This window comes from Panthera onca, chromosome F1 (genome assembly GCF_046562875.1).
Source record: "Panthera onca isolate mPanOnc1 chromosome F1, mPanOnc1 haplotype 2, whole genome shotgun sequence".
In the NCBI taxonomy this organism is placed as follows: domain Eukaryota; kingdom Metazoa; phylum Chordata; class Mammalia; order Carnivora; family Felidae; genus Panthera; species Panthera onca.
This window is the reverse complement of record NC_138355.1, coordinates 19168900-19185882: the sequence shown is the minus strand read 5'-3', so window position 1 is coordinate 19185882 and position 16983 is coordinate 19168900. Positions and strand designations below refer to the sequence as shown.

Genomic DNA, 16983 nt, shown 5'->3' with positions numbered 1-16983 from the left:
AGAGTCCATTTCACATCTATTCTAATTTTTTAACAATAAAAAAGAGAAAGAAAGCTCCATGTATTTTTGGGGTTTCTTTAAAAAAAATTTTTTTTAAGTTTATTTATTTATTTTGAGAGAGAAAGAGAGTGCATGAGCACACACACCAGTGGGGCAAGGGGCAGAGGGAAAGAAAATCCCAAGCAGGTTCAGTACCATCAGCACAGAGCCCGATGCGGGGTTTGAACTTACAAACCGAACTGTGAGATCATGACAAGAGCAGGACACTTAACTGACCGCACCACCCAGGCACCCCTTCTGTTTGTTTTCTAAGTAATACAAAGGTACCACCCAGGCACCCCTTCTGTTTGTTTTCTAAGTAATACAAAGTTGCTTATCTTCCCAAGTCATAAAACAGTGACTGGCTTTACACAGACAATTTTTCAGTAGTTCTGTTAACTTATTTAAGTGTCTTAAAGATTTAAGTAAATGATTTTCAAAAACAGTCAAAACCATTTTACATGATTCATGTCGTCAGTACAATTAAAATGACAAACATCAACATTTGCTAGAAAGAACTTTATCTCAGAGAAAATCTACTTGGGGTCTTTTTTTTACATTTAAATCATCATTTGTCAACAATAACAATTATTTTGAGAACACTAGACTGTTTCTAACCACTCTCCTCTCTTTATTAGGCTACCATTTAAAATGTTATTGATATCATATTAAGTTGCAGTCATTGTGAATATTCTTATCTCTCTCTTAACATGCTGGATCTAGACAAACTGTTCAAACACAGGCTTTATTTGAACCACTTAGGAAAACAGAATTGCATGTAAAAATACTTGCAAAAATATTTGCAAAAATAATTGCAAGTTAAATTTCTATAAATACTCTATGGCATTTAGCTAATTTTAGTGACCCTTCAAGTACAAAGTTCATTTATCTATTATTTAAAGATCAGCCCTACTATCAACAAAGACATTTATAGGATTAAATTAAGGCTTCCCATCCCCAGAAAAGTACCAGTGTACAACTTTATTTAGAATACAATTGCTTTGCATGTACATGTGTGAGATCCTTGAACCCTTGAAATATATTTCATTAAAACAAAACCTAAAATCCTCACTCAGGTCATGCAGTAATTATGTTGCTTAAAAAAGAAATATCAAGGGGCGCCTGGGTGGCTTAGTTGGTTGAGCGTGACTTCAGCTCAGGTCATGACCTTGTGGTCAGTGAGTTGGAGCCCCGCATCGGGCTCTGTGCTGACAGCTCAGAGCCTGGGGCCTGCTTCGAATTCTGTGTCTCCCTCTCTCTCTGCTCCTCCCCCACTCAACGCTCTCTGTCTCTCAAAAATGAATAAACGTTAAAAAAAATTTTTTAATAAAAAAATTAAAAAAAAGAAATATCATGAAATCCTGTATTAACCTAAAACTTTAGATACCAAAGATTTTCCCTAAATTCCCAATTATTGTATGAATTAAATTAAGAAAAAGGAGTTTCAAAGGTGAAGAACGGCAAAAGCCTATCTCAGTTAAATTTTAGGGATTTCAAATAAAAACACCTTTGTATGTAATGGAAACTCTGAATAGCAAGAAACATAAGTGCTCAAGTTTTCATCCAAACTTGGTGTAGCTCTAGTCTGGTGTGTGCCATGCCCAATAATTTGCATAACCAAATTTTACTGAGTTCAACCTCCCTCTTATCTTCTAATATTCTTTCCTCTCTAATCTTCATCCTATTATATAATATTTATAGAAAGCGTTCACAGGAAAATTGCAAAGGCAGCATTTCAACAATGTCTCTAAGATAAATTATATATTAATATTAATCTTCAACTTTCAAGAAGTTTGCAGACATTAAGCCAGGCAAAGAAGCATCACATTAACTGGCACTCGAGAGAATTTAGGCACTGGGAAATGTGAAGCCTTTACTGCACCAGCATTAAAAAAATGACAGAGGACAGCAGCCTGCATTTTGGAGTAACATGAAAATAGCACTAAATTAAGAACGAACTAGGGATAACTTCCCATGAGAGTGTGAGTTAATTCAAACTAATTTTCTAACTTCTGAAATGGCCATTTTTTTTAATTAGAAAAAAAAAGAAGGGGAGACATGATCACTTAATTCTTGATACTGTATAATAATAATGCTTCATTCAGTTAATATACCTACAAAGTACTAAAAGAACCAAAATTTACCCCAGCATGAAAACAAACAAACAAAAAACCCAAAAAGCCCCAAGAGAAACCAAACCTATAAAAGTTTAATAACCAGATAGGAGCATTTTAAAATAAACACTTAAACTCTCTTCTAAAAGCATACAGTACAAAAATTCACAACTCGGGGCGCCTGGGTGGCTCAGTCGGTTAAGCATCTGACTTCGGCTCAGGTCATAATCTCATGGTTCACGAGTTCGAGCCCCATGTCAGGCTCTGTGCTGACAGCTCAGAGCCTGGAGCCTGCTTCAGATTCTGTGTCTCCCTCTCTTTGGCCCCTCCCCTGCTTGCCGCTGTCTCTCAAAAATGAATGTTCAATTAAAAAAAAACGAAAAATTAAAAAAAAAAATCACAACTCACACTTACCATATTCACAATCTTATCCTTACTATAAAGTTAAAACTTAAAGTTCATACAATATATTTCTAAAAAATCTTTTGAGTAAAATTGTCTTTAAGACTGATTTTCAGGACAGCTGGGTGGCTTAGTCGGTTGGGCATCCAACTCTTGATTTTACTCAAGTCATGACCTCCTGGACTGTGAGATCAAGCCCCACGTCGAGCTCTATGCTGACAGCATGGAGTTGGCTTGGGATTTCCTCTCTCCTTCTCTTTCTGCACCTCCCCAGCTCACTCACACACACTCTCTCTCTCAAAATAAATAAACTTAAAAAAAAAAAAGACTGATTTTCTAACCAAATTATGCACTATATTAATGCTGAAGATCAATCTTCCCTGAAAGTACTTAAATAACAATATAAGAAATATTTTTATAACATTAAGAGGTACTTTTTCTATCAGATTATCCATTTATGATAGTTTGAAGTAAGTACACACTTGGGATTTGCCAATAGAACCAAGGAGTGCAAATATACTTCAATACCAACAAAGCGTTTAGGCACACTGAGATAACCACATGAGGAACGCATGGGCTTTCCATCACACCTATATGATGAAACAGTAACGGTAGAGCACTTTTTTTTTCTTGCTATTTCTCATATTTCCTTTCAAATATATTCTCTGTTAACAGCAAAGTCCATGCATGAAATATGAGTTGCCCCACTTAAGGTCATTTCAAAATGCAAAAAAAAAAATCTTTAATTTCATTTTTTTATATACTTCTCACTAGAAATACGCTAAAACTTTACTTCAGTTTTACTACATGTGGTAAAGGTGTATAAGAAGAGTTTTCTTTGGAGCACTAATACATTGCCCTTTGGCATTTATTATGTGACAAACGCAACTAACAAGAAGTAACTTTAGCTAAAAGTGACCCCATGCTCCATACACAGAGAAAGCACGGAAATAACAGTACACTCCACAGAATTTTAGGAATTATATAAAACATACTTAAAGCTATTTACAAATACGCTGTGACTATCAGAGTTAACCAACTTTTCTGTAAAGATCCAAATGGTAAATATTTTCAGCTCTATTCTTCTCTTTCCACTTCTTTATTTGGGGGGGGGGGGGCATAGGGGTGGGGTTGTGGTTATTACAATACTTTAAAAGTATAAAATCTATTCTTAGCTCAGAACCCATTACAACAAAACTCGACTGTAGGGCAGCTCTGGCTAGTAGGCCATAGCTCACCAGACCCAGGACCCCTGCAGAGCAACCTTCATTTCTATTTGCTTCAAAATATTAAAGATGATTTTTTTTAATGCCCAATACATTTAAAAAAAACAATCAATTTTATGAAAAGTGAGGACTTATAAAAGGACTTATAAAAGGACACATAAAAGACTAGGCTACATATTATACAATTTAAATATAATAGAAATCATTATCATAACATCAGATTTCAATCTACCAAATTTAAGAATCTTATCACTTAAAAAAAAAATACTAGATTCCAGTTAAGGACAGGACAATAAACTTGACAGGCACAAAAATATTGCTGCAAGAAATTATTAAAATGTATTCTTTTTCAAACTGAAAGATTAATTACTCTCTAAAACGGCATGAGAATTTTTTTTTTTTTTTTTTTTGGTAGAAGACATACAACCCAGAAATTTGAGAAGGTAGTTTACTTTCTACTGAATGCTAGATTTTCATTCTTTAGAGGTGCTGTATTTTAACATATAAAGGTTACTGTACAACTGAGGTGGAATAAGATTAGACTCAACAGACTATAATCATGAATTAAGCACCATGATTTTGTATTTTAGGCTTTTAAATGAAATACAAATCACAGGAGAGGAAATCAATACTAAACACTGAAGTTCAGTTGATATGGGGCTGAATCCTACTCAAGCATCCAATGGTTAGACTGCAGGTGTTTGAGACACCAATGGTTATCTGCAGGGGGAAAGCATCAAGAGCCCAAATGACAATCTTAATCGATCTCACAGGACCTGGGATCTAAGCCACACATTTGGAACTTGATTATATTTGGGTCAAATGCAATACACACTGTGATGTTTCACAGTGTTACTTAATTTCTGCAGTGATTTTAAATGCTTATTCCCATATAAAACATTAACCTTAAAGGAAGTCTAAGTTCCTTTAAGGAACAAATTGCAGTGCTAAAAATACGTAGATACACAAAATATTCCCAAAATAAATGAACAAAATTAATATACAAAGATGCTTGTTTCCAGGGCAAGCTAACCCAGCACTGAGCCTCTGAAGATGGCAATTAAAGACAAGTCTGACTCATCACCTTTTCCTGTCAATTATTTCCCTGAAATCAGTCAGTTTCTATTTCCAGGATCAGCACCCTGGTTCAGGCTTTATCTCCTCAAATTAGACATATAATCACAGGTTCTTCTCCACTGTTCCTAACTGCACTTTGCATAGCTTACTGCCCACTTAATCTTCCTAACTCAAATCCTGACTCATTCCATGCCCTAGCTCAAAATCCCTCAATGATTCTTCATGGCTTCATACAGTGAAAGTCAATGCTGTGTCAATGTTTTCAATGAGGGCCTCCAAGGCCTGGTCTCGACCTGTCTCTCTAACCTCTCACTCATGTCTCACAGATACACTGCGGATTCTGCGTGCATCCATACTTATGGTTTTCACAAATGTCAGAATGCTATGGCTTCCTACTTTCTACTCTTCCAAATCCTACTAACTCACTCACATTTCCCCTGACTTAATCACTTGAAAGTGAATGAAAGCTACCATTTACTGGTGACCCACTGTGTTGAAATTCTGATAGGCAGAGGACAGATCCAGAATGAATAAAGATCCAAGCTTGTCAGAAGGAATTTACGGTCAAGTAGGGAAAAGAAGGCACATGTGACTGTAATTTAACATAGAATATCATAAATGTCATCAAAAGATAAATAAGCAAAATTATAGAATTCTATATTCATGGAAAAACAGATCGCTTCTGACTGGGGATAAGAAGTATCATAAAGAAAATGTCATTTAAGCTGATAGCTGAACAGGCAGAGATGATGAGGGCTATACAAGTAATAGAAATAACTTGAAAAAGACACTGGAAACCTACACCAATCAATGCTCTTACAACTCATTTGGCAATTCATCATGTACTGTTTTAAAGAGCTGTTTAGATAATTTTTTGTTTAGCTAATACTGTATATTTTATATCCTAATACCCAGTCCAATAGGAGAAATGAAAATATAAACATGTAAAATGAATTAATAGTACTTATCTTGCATAGTCATGGTGGCAAGATAACATGTACGTAAAAGTGGCTTTACCTAACAGGTGCTTCAAAATGATAAGTTTCCTTGGGAATGCAAGCTGGTGCAGCCACTCTGGAAAACAGTACGGAGTTTCCTCAAAAACCTAAAAACAGAACTACCCTACGACCCAGCAATGGCACTACTAGGCATTCATCCACGGGATACAGGTGTGCTGTTTCGAAGGGACACATGCACCCCCATGTTTATAACAGCACTATCAACAATAGCCAAAGTATGGAAAGAGCCCAAATGTCCATCGATGGATGAATGGATAAAGAAGATGTGGTATATATATAAACAATAGAGTATTACTCGGCAATCAACGAAATCTTGCCATTTGCAACTACGTGGATGGAACTGGAGGGTATTACGCTAAGTGAAATTAGTCAGAGAAAGACAAAAATCATAGGACTTCACTCATATGAGGACTTTAAGAGACAAAACAGATGAACATAAGGGAAGAGAAACAAAAATAATATAAAAACAGGGAGGGAGACAAAACAGAAGAGACTCATAAATATGGAGAACAAACTGAGGGTTGCTGGAGGGGTTGTGGGAGGGGAGATGGGCTAAATGGGTAAGGGGCACTAAGGAATCTACTCCTGAAATCATTGTTGCACTATATGCTAACTAATTTGGATGTAAATTTTAAAAAATAAAGAAATAGGGGCGCCTGGGTGGCGCAGTCGGTTAAGCGTCCGACTTCAGCCAGGTCACGATCTCGCGGTCCGTGAGTTCGAGCCCCACGTCGGGCTCTGGGCTGATGGCCCAGAGCCTGGAGCCTGTTTCCGATTCTGTGTCTCCCTCTCTCTGCCCCTCCCCCGTTCATGCTCTGTCTGTCTCTCTCTGTCCCAAAAATAAATAAAAAACGTTGAAAAAAAAAAATTAAAAAAAAAAATAAAGAAATAAAGAAATAAAATTTAAAAATAATAAAAAGAAGAAAGAAAGAAAATGAAAAGTTTCCTTTATTTTTGTTACATAGTTCTCTGTGATCGGCAGCTCTAAGACAGCCCCCAACAGTCTTGCCTCCTGCGGTACACATCCTGTATAATCCCTAGCCTTGAGTGCAGGTAAAACTTATAAATATGATGGCTATGACTAGGTGTGTTATAAGGCAAAGGTGAAGGGATTTTGCAGATATAAGGTTCCCAACCAGTTTGACTTTGAAATAATCAAAGCAAGATGATCCCAGCTGGGCCTGGCTTAATCAGGTAAATGCCTAAAAGAAGGCTCAAGCTTTCCCTTAAGAGTCCAGAGATTCTCCTGTTGGCCTTGAAGAAGTAGTCACCATGAGTTCTACTGCTACAAGAAAATGAATTCAGCCAAGAATCACATGAGCTTTGAAGAGAACCCCAAGCCTCAGATGAGGCTGAAGTCCTGACTGAAACTTTGGGTTCATGAGACGCTGAAGAGAGAAGCCAGCTAAGCCATGCACAGACTCTTGATGCATGGAAAATGTGGGATAATAAATGTGTGTTGTTTAAAGTGACTAAATTTTTTGCTAACTTGTTATGGAGCAATAGAAAACGAATACACCCTTTCCCTCCACTTTCTCTTAAATACCTTCCCTTATCAAATATATTTTTAATCATTTTGTTGGCATAGATCATTTAAAATGCCGAAGATGAAATGATATTATAAAGTCCTTTCCTCCCTCCATCCCTCTGTTTCTCTCTCTCTCTCACACATACAACACATACAATGATGAAAGAAATAGCATCTAGTATGCCAAGAATGTTTTATCGGAACATATTTTGCTCATCTGCAAGATGGATATAGTAATAGTATGGGCCTTATAAGGGTGATATGAGGATTAAATGAATTAATATAAGCAGGCAATTTAAATCCTGGCTACTCAAAGTGTGGTGTAACCAAAAGCAGTGGTGTATGACAGGACATCTGTTTAGAAATGCAGATCAGGCCCCACCCCAGACCTAAGAAGTAAGACTTCATTTTCACAAGATCTCCAGGTAACATACATACACATTTAAAGTTTGAGAAGCACTTCTTTAGCTGGTTCTTGCCACACATAAGTACTATATGATCATCACATTCTCCTAAACTAATTTCTTTCCTAATCGCCTATCTTCATTTAAATATACAAAATTTTCATTTTTGTATATGCAAACTGGTTTCTATGCTAACAGCAGTTTGTAATCGCCTTTTCTCTAATCAGACTATGAGTTAAGAAATTAGAAGAAAATAATGGAGTTTGAGACTATTTTGCTCTGTATTTATGATTAGGAGTAGTAATAGGCCACTAACAATCATTTAAATCATGAGGAAATTTTTTTTAGATAGCATTTGAACCAATCCAAAATTCAAAAACTGCAGACTATACTGAACATAAAAAGCACAACCAGGAGTGAGGCTTACGTAATATTACTGTGAGTCTGGTCTTTTACAATTACCTGGGCATGTGTCTTAAAGGAAATCATATTGTATTTGCCATCCGGTGCCTTCATGTAACATACTATCCAGGTTACAAGTAACTAAATACAAGCTTCAGGTCAATAAACAGAAAGCCAGTTTGAAATACAGATGAAGCAGTACCAAGTTTCAAAAGCAGGAGCAATTCAGAATATGTAGGAGTATGGAAAGGTGACAAGGTAATCTGAAAATAACCCCTATGATGTTGCACTGATGGACTTAACTTTCTGCTAAGATTCCTTTGCATTCAAATTAATCCCCTTTAACACACTTCATTTTTTGAACAGCATTTGAAAAATATGCCAAGATACCTTAATTCATTTTACTTTAGATCTTTCCCAGGAAATTAAGAGCAATTTTAGTCCTTTTGAATCTGCATCCCTTTTTAGTTAAATTACAGGCTAAGGTAAGACAATTTAGAGTGACTTGAACTTCCACTTTTGCTTTGACAGGCAAATTGTTGGAAATAATTAAATAAAAGAATACTCCTATTCCCCCCGAGCAGGAAAACATTTCTATGCCACCTCCAGCTCTAACTTTTGATGTTTGCGTTGACAGAAATGTCAATTACAGAACTAATAATAAAGTATATTGAAAATGTATGAAATGCCTGATCTATAAAAGAAACTATTACTTCCTACTCTGTGATTTTGTAACTTTTTAAATATAGGTGATGGCTAATAGATTTTCAAAAGATGAGGTGACATCTCAAATAGCGAAAAATTGTTAAGAACAGAAATGAATTTTAGAGGAAAACAGAAATCTGATGACCTATTCTTCAGACCATATACATAAGAATACGAAACTGAAATTTGTATGTACTTTTGCATATTTTCAAATGCAATCCAGAAATGTTGCCTCTGTTTTTCTAGTCTTTCTTACCATTGAATCATTTTCAAGCATTATAAAAGGAAAAACATTATATCGATTATAATAAATATATTTTTTAAAATTATTTGTTCATTCATTTATTAGTGTTCATCCTATTTACTGAGCAGACAAGATCTCAATGAGAAGGTGGCATCTGAGGAAAAATTCGACTGAGGGTAGGGAGGGAACCATGCGGCAATCTAAGACAGAGAGTCCCAGCCAGCAGCTGGGACCGCAAGCACCACAGCCCAAGGCAAGTGTGCACCTGCTATGTCTGAAGAACAGCAAAAGGACAAGTGTGGCATGTGGAAGGGAGGGGGTGGCAGAGAATGAGGTCAGAAATGTAAAATTTAAAAAAAAAATTTTTTTTTAAGGTGAAAATCAGAGCAAGACTGCATTCAGCCCTGTCAACCATAGTAAAAAGAACTTTTGGCTAAGTGAAATGAGAAGCCAGTGGGGGATTTTAAGGAGAAGTAAAGTAATCTGACAAATTTCAAAAGAACGTGTATGGCTGGTGTGGGGAACACAGACTAGGCTGGTAGGGACAAAGGTGGAAGGGGGAAACCAGTTAGGAGCTAAGACAATACTCCAGTACAAGGAATGACAAAGTCAGATAAAGGGAGGCTTGGGATTCTGAGATTTGGAGCCTAGGAAATGCCACCTGCTGACAGGGGAAAACCAACAGCTTGATTTGGGGAGAAACAGTCTTCAGCTACCTAGTCCACTTGAAGTATAGCCTGTCTCTATTGAATAGAAAAGAAAGGCAAAACCATTTAGGAGACAGAATTCTGGAAACACAACTCAATCAGGTACATGTAAGACCTCGGGTCCAGAACAGATATGTGACTAGTTAGGGCCTGCTCTGGTCCCTCCAGAGTGCTCAGCCTTGCACACATACAGGGTCTTCCAGACCACCAGTGATATGTACAGTCTTAGGAAAGCCCACTTATTCCTTAAATCCTGTTAAATTCTGGCCAGTCTGGAGTGCCTGGGTGGCTCAGTTGGTTGAGTGGACTGACTTTGGCTCAGGTCATGATCTCGCTGCTCGTGGGTTCCAGCCCCACATTGGACTCTGTGCTAACAGTTCAGAGCCTGGAGAATGCTTCGGATTCTGTCTTCCTCTCTCTCTGACCCTACCCCACTCATGCTCATGCTGTCGCTCTCACTCCCTCTCTCACAAAATATATAAAACGTTAAAAAATTAAAAAAAAAATTCTGGTCAATCTGTGGCTTTCTCCAGCCAAAATTACAACCTCATGCTATTTACAACATTGGCCATCCTTTTACCACAAAAATCATGACTGTTTCCAACAACATTCCAGCAATACAAGGTTTCTATATTTGCTCCAAATCACATAAAACCCTTTCAGCAACTAAAGCAAAACTACTAATTTTCTTTCTGTCTTTTATTGAAGTATAGTTGACACACAATGTTAAATGCTATGCTCACCATAAGTGTAGCTACCATCTGTCACCATACAACGCTATTACAGTATCACCGACTGTACTTCTCATGCTGTAACTTTCATCCCTGTGACTTATCTATCCCGTAACTGGAAGCCTGTATCTCCCACTCCCCTTCAACCATTTAGCCCGTCGCCCCACCCCTCCCCTCTATGGATCGGTTTCTGCAAGCTCCTAGCTCTCACATCTTGCCCCACCCTTGTAGAACTGCCACAATAATAAGCCAGTGGTGGGAATGAGCAGAATGGGAGCAGCTGCAGGGACTAAGCTACCACAGACTGTTCTTCCCTGAGTTCAGTAGTTTTTCTTGAATGGATACTTCTCATTTTGTATAATTTGTCACTTTCTTAAGTCCTAAACTGGCTGGGTTTTGACAATTTTACTGACTTTTATCATTGCTTTTTGATAAATGGATTGGCCAAGCTCCTTACTCAGCCATTCTGCATTAAATACATTTTAACTGTAATTTGCCTGAGCAACCTACTAAAAAAAATGTCATAGAAAATATTTTGAAACATCTCTAAGTGCAGAAACTGCCAGTACGCTAAAATTACTGTTTTCTTTTTACTGTTAACATGCCTTTGTTGAAGCACTTACTCAGGTGGACTGAGCCTGTAAGCAGAGTAAACAGCATTTGCAGAAGACACAGAAGCCTGTCAGGAAGCTGTACTGTTACAAATTCAGTGGTAACTCCTCTCTAATTTAGCTCTCTCTAATTTAGCTCTCTCTTTCCAGCTACAGATGAGCTCAAATTTCTTACCCCTTTCTTGGCCTAATATAACCCAATGTTTTTAATCCAATCTCTTTCCTCTTCTTCTGATCAACTTTCTTGAAAGGTTAGAACACCAGTCTCCCCTTCCTCAATCCACTAAAACAAGACTTTCCTGCCCAACTTCAGTAAAATCACCCTCACAGAGGTTCAGTGACCTCTAAAATTCACCAAACCCAATGAACAATTTTTGGTCTTATCATGCTGAACCTCCCTGTTACACGTGGCAATGCTGCACATCACTCCTGCCTTCACTGTCTGTTACTACACTGTCTTAGTTCTCCTCACATTGTTCTGATCATTTTCTGCAAATCCTTTAGCTGGGCTTTCTTTTCCTGCATATACATGTCAGTGATCACCTAAACTCTACTTTCAACTTGCATCTCCCACGTTTCCCAAGGAAATTTCAGCCATTCTCATTGCTTCATGCTGAGGTCTCTCAAACCTTTATCTCTAACTATTAAACTTCTCTCACAATTAAAAACTATTTCTAGTACCTGAAAAACAGTCCAACTTTAATGTTCCACAGTAAGCTCAAACTCATCAATGTCTAAATCTTACCCTCATTCCGAAACCCACTCTTCTTCCCCTTGTCTCATTTGTTGGTACCAAGATCATCCAGCCACCTAACCTAGAAACCTAGATGTAACCTTTGATTCTTTTTCCTCCTTTCTCTTCTGCTGCTCATGACATCCAATTAATTTATAAACTTCTTGATTTTACCTCCAGAATTTCTCAAATGTATCTCTTTTGCCTCTCATTCCTTATATTTTTGAAGTAGCCATTTGGACACCACCGTGTCAAAAGAACTGTGTCAAAATGGCTACATCAAAAATGAAGAGTGGGGTGCCTGTGGGGGTTCAGTAGGTTGACAATCTGACTCTTCATTTCATCTCAGATCATGATCCCAGGGTCATGGAATAGAGTCCGAAGTCCAGCTCTGAACTGAACATGGAACCTGCTTAAGATTCTCTCTCCCTCTGCCCCTCTCCCCTACTCACGTGTGTGCATACACACTCTCTCAAAAAAAGAAGCTTGGTCTCATTCGTTTTTATGACTGATATTGCATTGTATATACATACTACCCTTATACCTCTTTGTTATCCATTCATTTATCAGTGGACATCTGGGCTGTTTCTACACCTTGGCTTTTGTAAATAATGCTATAATAGACATAGAGGTGCATATATCTTTTCAAATTAGTGCTTTTGTTTTCTCTAGGCAAATACCCAGTAATGGAATTACTGAATCATATGGTAATTCTATTTTTAATTTTCTGAAGAACCTCCATACTGTTTTCCACAGTGGCTGCACCAGTTTGCATTCCCACCAATAGTGCACAAGGATTCCTTTTTCTCCACATCTTTGACAACACTTGTTATTTCTTGTGGTTTTCATTTTAGCCAATCTGACAGGTGTGAGGGGATAATTCACTGTGGTTTTGATTTGCATTGCCTTGATGATTTGCAACTACATGAATGGACCTAGAGGGTACAATGCTAAGTGAAGGAAGTCAGAGAAAGACAAATACCATATGATTTCAGTCATGTAGAATTTAAGAAACAAAATATATGAACAAAGGAAAAAAAGAGACAAAAACAAAACAAAACAAAAAAAACACTAGACTTAAATACAGAGAACAAACTGGTGGTTGCCAGAGGGGAGGAAGGTGGGAGGATGGGTAAAACAGATAAGAGGTACAAAGTCCAGTTACTAAATAAGTAAGTCATGAAGATGAAAAGTACAACATAGGGAATGTAGTCAATAAGATGGTAATAACGTTATTTGGTGACAGATGGTGACTACACTTATCGTTGTGTGCAATGGAAATGCACAGAATTGTTCAATCATTACAATATTGAACCCGCGTTGGGCTCTGTGCTGGCAGCATGGAGCCTGCCTCAGATTCTGTCTCCCTCTCTCTCTGCCCCTCCCCTGCTCACACTGTCTCTCTGTCTCTCTGTCTCTCTCTCTCAAAAAAAATAAACATTAAAAAGAATTAAAAAGAAAATGATAGCCTTTCCAATGCTTACCTACATGATTTTAAGATCCTGGCAGTGGATGTTTCTGAATATTCTGATGATTCATAACAAGCTAAAACTGGGATCATTTGGTTTGTCATTTACTTCTAAATGTATCTGTTTTCTAGTTATGTTGCTTTCCATAAGTAAACACCTCTTTTGTTAAAGTGCATCTGCACAACTTTCAAATCTCTAAATCACACCTAAGGTAATTACTACTAAACCAAAAAATACCTTTCCAAGTCCTGAATAGCATCGAGTAATATGTCAGACAAAACACATGGAAAATAGGGGCACCTGGGTGGCTTAGTCGATTGAGTGTTCGACTTCAGCTCAGGTCATGATCTCGCAGTTCACGAATTTGAGCCCCACGTCAGGCTCTGTGCTGACAGCTCAGAGCCTGGAGACTGCTTCAGATTCTGGGTCTCCCTCTCTCTCCCCCTCCCCCACTAGCACTCTCTCAAAAATAAATAAACATTAAAAAATGTTTTTAATAAAAAATGCATGGAAAATAAACTAAAGGAGTGCTTGTGTGTCTCAAAGATTTCTGTTGAAGAGAATATTTTGGCTTCCGATCAGTTTTTCTACAACCCATCCCTTAAAGAGGTATGTTTGGCTTCTGGCTGACATAACTGAAATATTCTATATCTAAAGTTCTTTTTTAATGCACTATGCTTTCACATAAAACAATGCTATTTGGAAGATAGAGTCTCACATTTTATTTTCATATTATGTTTCATTATATTCTTCTAGCCAAGGTGTATGACATTAGACAGATGTAGAATATGATCTAAAATACGTAAGAGCTAAAATATCTTGTCTGTAATATGAGAAATACTACCTTTTAAGCAAATGAGAGTTATATCAATTCAGTGGTTTAAAGAAGAATACCTTGATTTTGTATGTCATGAAAATTCATTGACTTTAGAGTGACACTACCATAAGTTCGGATTCTGTATATTATTTTTAGTTCTTTGACCCCAAATTATTTACCTCAATTTTTTTAGTCAATTTCCTCATATGCTATATAAAGATGATACTTACTTTATTTCTAGGTCTAATATGAGAAAATATGAAACTAGATCTATTAAATATCTAATACGTTATGTGCTACAAAGCAGATATTTAATCCATGTTAGTTGTCCTTCTTTTAAATTAGTGGATAGAAGGGATTTTTATTTAAATTATATAATGTATTCCTATGGAGTAGCAACCGTCATTCTATTATTTTTGTTCTCTCCCAATTCTAGTTCCATATATTTTTTATTTCTAAAGGGAATGGCATTTTTATAAGACATTACCTGAAATCTTAAGTTCAAATTACTTTCTGGTAGATGCTTGTCACAACTGTTTATTCTTCTTCTTGAGCAACATAACTCAATTACATTCCCAAACAGTCCTGTGGTTTTTGTTTACCAGAAAAGAATGTGTTTCTATGTCTGGCCCAAAATTCTCCTGCAAATGATCTCTGGTCTTTACCTCTTTGTGTTGGCTGGGAAGGAGAGGACCACAACAATGTTCCTGGGAGTCTTGTCTAGAATATAGTGGAGTCACACAATGGAAGTAAGGGCTGAACTCTGTGATCAAGAGAATACTATGAAAGTGATGTTGCATGACTTCAATGCTAGGATATAAAAGGCACTGCAGTTTCCACTTTGGTCTCCTGGACTGCTGTCTGGGGAGCCATTATCCCGAAAGGACACCCAAGCAGCCCTTGTGGGGAGGCCTATGTGGAGAGGAAGCAAAGTTGCTTGCCAACCACCAGCATCATTTTGGTAATTGTATGAATTAGCCCCTTTCTGCCCCACCCTGTTAAGTCTTCAGATGATTACAGCCCCAGACAACACTTAACTCTTCATAAGAAACTCTTAGCCAGAACTGCCCACACAAGCCACTCCCTAATTCCTGACCTTCAGAAACCATAAGAGATAATAAGTGGTTTTGTTTTTTAACCCCCCTGCCCCCAAAAAAGAACTCTAAACTACCTCCAGCATAAAAATTTAAATGGATCACAGACAAATCATTAAGGAAAAAAACTGACAAGTTAAACTTCATAAAACAAACTCTTGCTCTCCAAAAGACACTATTCACAAAATGAAAAGGCAAACTACAGAATGGGACAAAATATTTGTAAAACCTATCTAATGAAGGACTTTTATCTATATAAACAGAGATAGAGAAATGAAATCTTAAAAATCAATCAGAAAACAAACAACCCAATTTAAAAACGGGCACCAGATCTGAACAGACTGTTGGACCAAGAAGATATACAAATGGCAAATATCATATGAAAAAATGAACAACATGATGAGTCAGTTGGGAAAATTCAAATTAATATCACAAGATACCACTATACTCCCACTAGAACAGCTAAAATTTTAAATATTGACAATGTCAAATGTAGATAAGGATATGGAACAACTAACGCACATGCTGCTAAGGATGGATGATACAGCTACTTTGAAAAACAGCCTAGTGGTTTCTTATAAAGTTAAATACACCCTTACCATAAGACTTCTCCTACCAAAAGTCTACTCCTAGCTATTCACCCAAGAAAAATGAAAGCATATACTCAGCAAAGACTTGTACTCAAACATCCATAGCAACTTTATTCCTAACAGCCAATAGCTACAAACAACCCAAAGGCTCATTAACTGGTGATGTGATAAAGAAATTGTGGCATATGTTTACAATAAATTACTAGTCAGCAACAAAAAGGAACCAACTACTGATACAACAGATAAATCTCAAAAGATTTTCTATGTGAAAGAGGCTAAATACCATAGACTACATTAAGATTCCTTTTACATGAAGATGTAGAAAAGGCAAAACAGGAGGACAGAAAACAGATTGGTGGTTGCCAGAAACCACAGGTGAGGAGAAAGGATGACTTGTGAAGGAGTGTGAAGGAAATCTGGGGGTAATAGAAATATTTTATATTATGGTTCTGGTGATGGTTATACAGATGTACCCATCTGCCAAAATTCAATGAACTATACAATTAAAATGGGTATATTGGGGGCACCTGGCTAGCTTGGTCAGTAGGGCAAGTGACTTGATCTTGAGGTTGCAAATTCAAGTCCCATGTTGGGTGTAGAGATTAAAAATAAAATCTTTAAAAAAAATAAATAAACTGGGTACATTCTATTGCATGCAAATTATACCTTCATAAAGTTTTATTAAACACTTAGAATAATGTTTACATGTAATAAACACTCAATACATATTAACCAAAAATAACTAGTATTTGTATGGCAAGTAGTAGTTTCATAGAAAGACTAAGAAATTCTAAGATGCTTTTTGCAAAGGTGATATCAATTCAGAAATTATTTTTAACAAATCCTACCCTGTAAGCAAATAATTTTTTAAATGTCCATTTATGTATTTTGACAGAGAGAGATACAGAGTGTGCACACACACTCGCGTGCACACAAGCAGAGGAGGAGCAGAGAGTGATAGAGAATCTCAAGCAGGCTCTGTGCTGTCAACACAGAGCCCAACACAGGGCTCGATCTTGCGAACCATGAGATCATGACCTGAGCAGAAATCAAGGGTCGGATGCTTAACTC

General features: G+C 37.1%; 1 protein-coding gene across 7 annotated transcripts in view; it reads right to left on the bottom strand.

Moving 5' to 3' along the window:
* RABGAP1L (RAB GTPase activating protein 1 like) overlaps positions 1-16983 on the bottom strand; it is a 753436-nt gene that overhangs the window by 569781 nt on the left and 166672 nt on the right. The gene's annotated exons all lie outside the window — the stretch shown is intronic.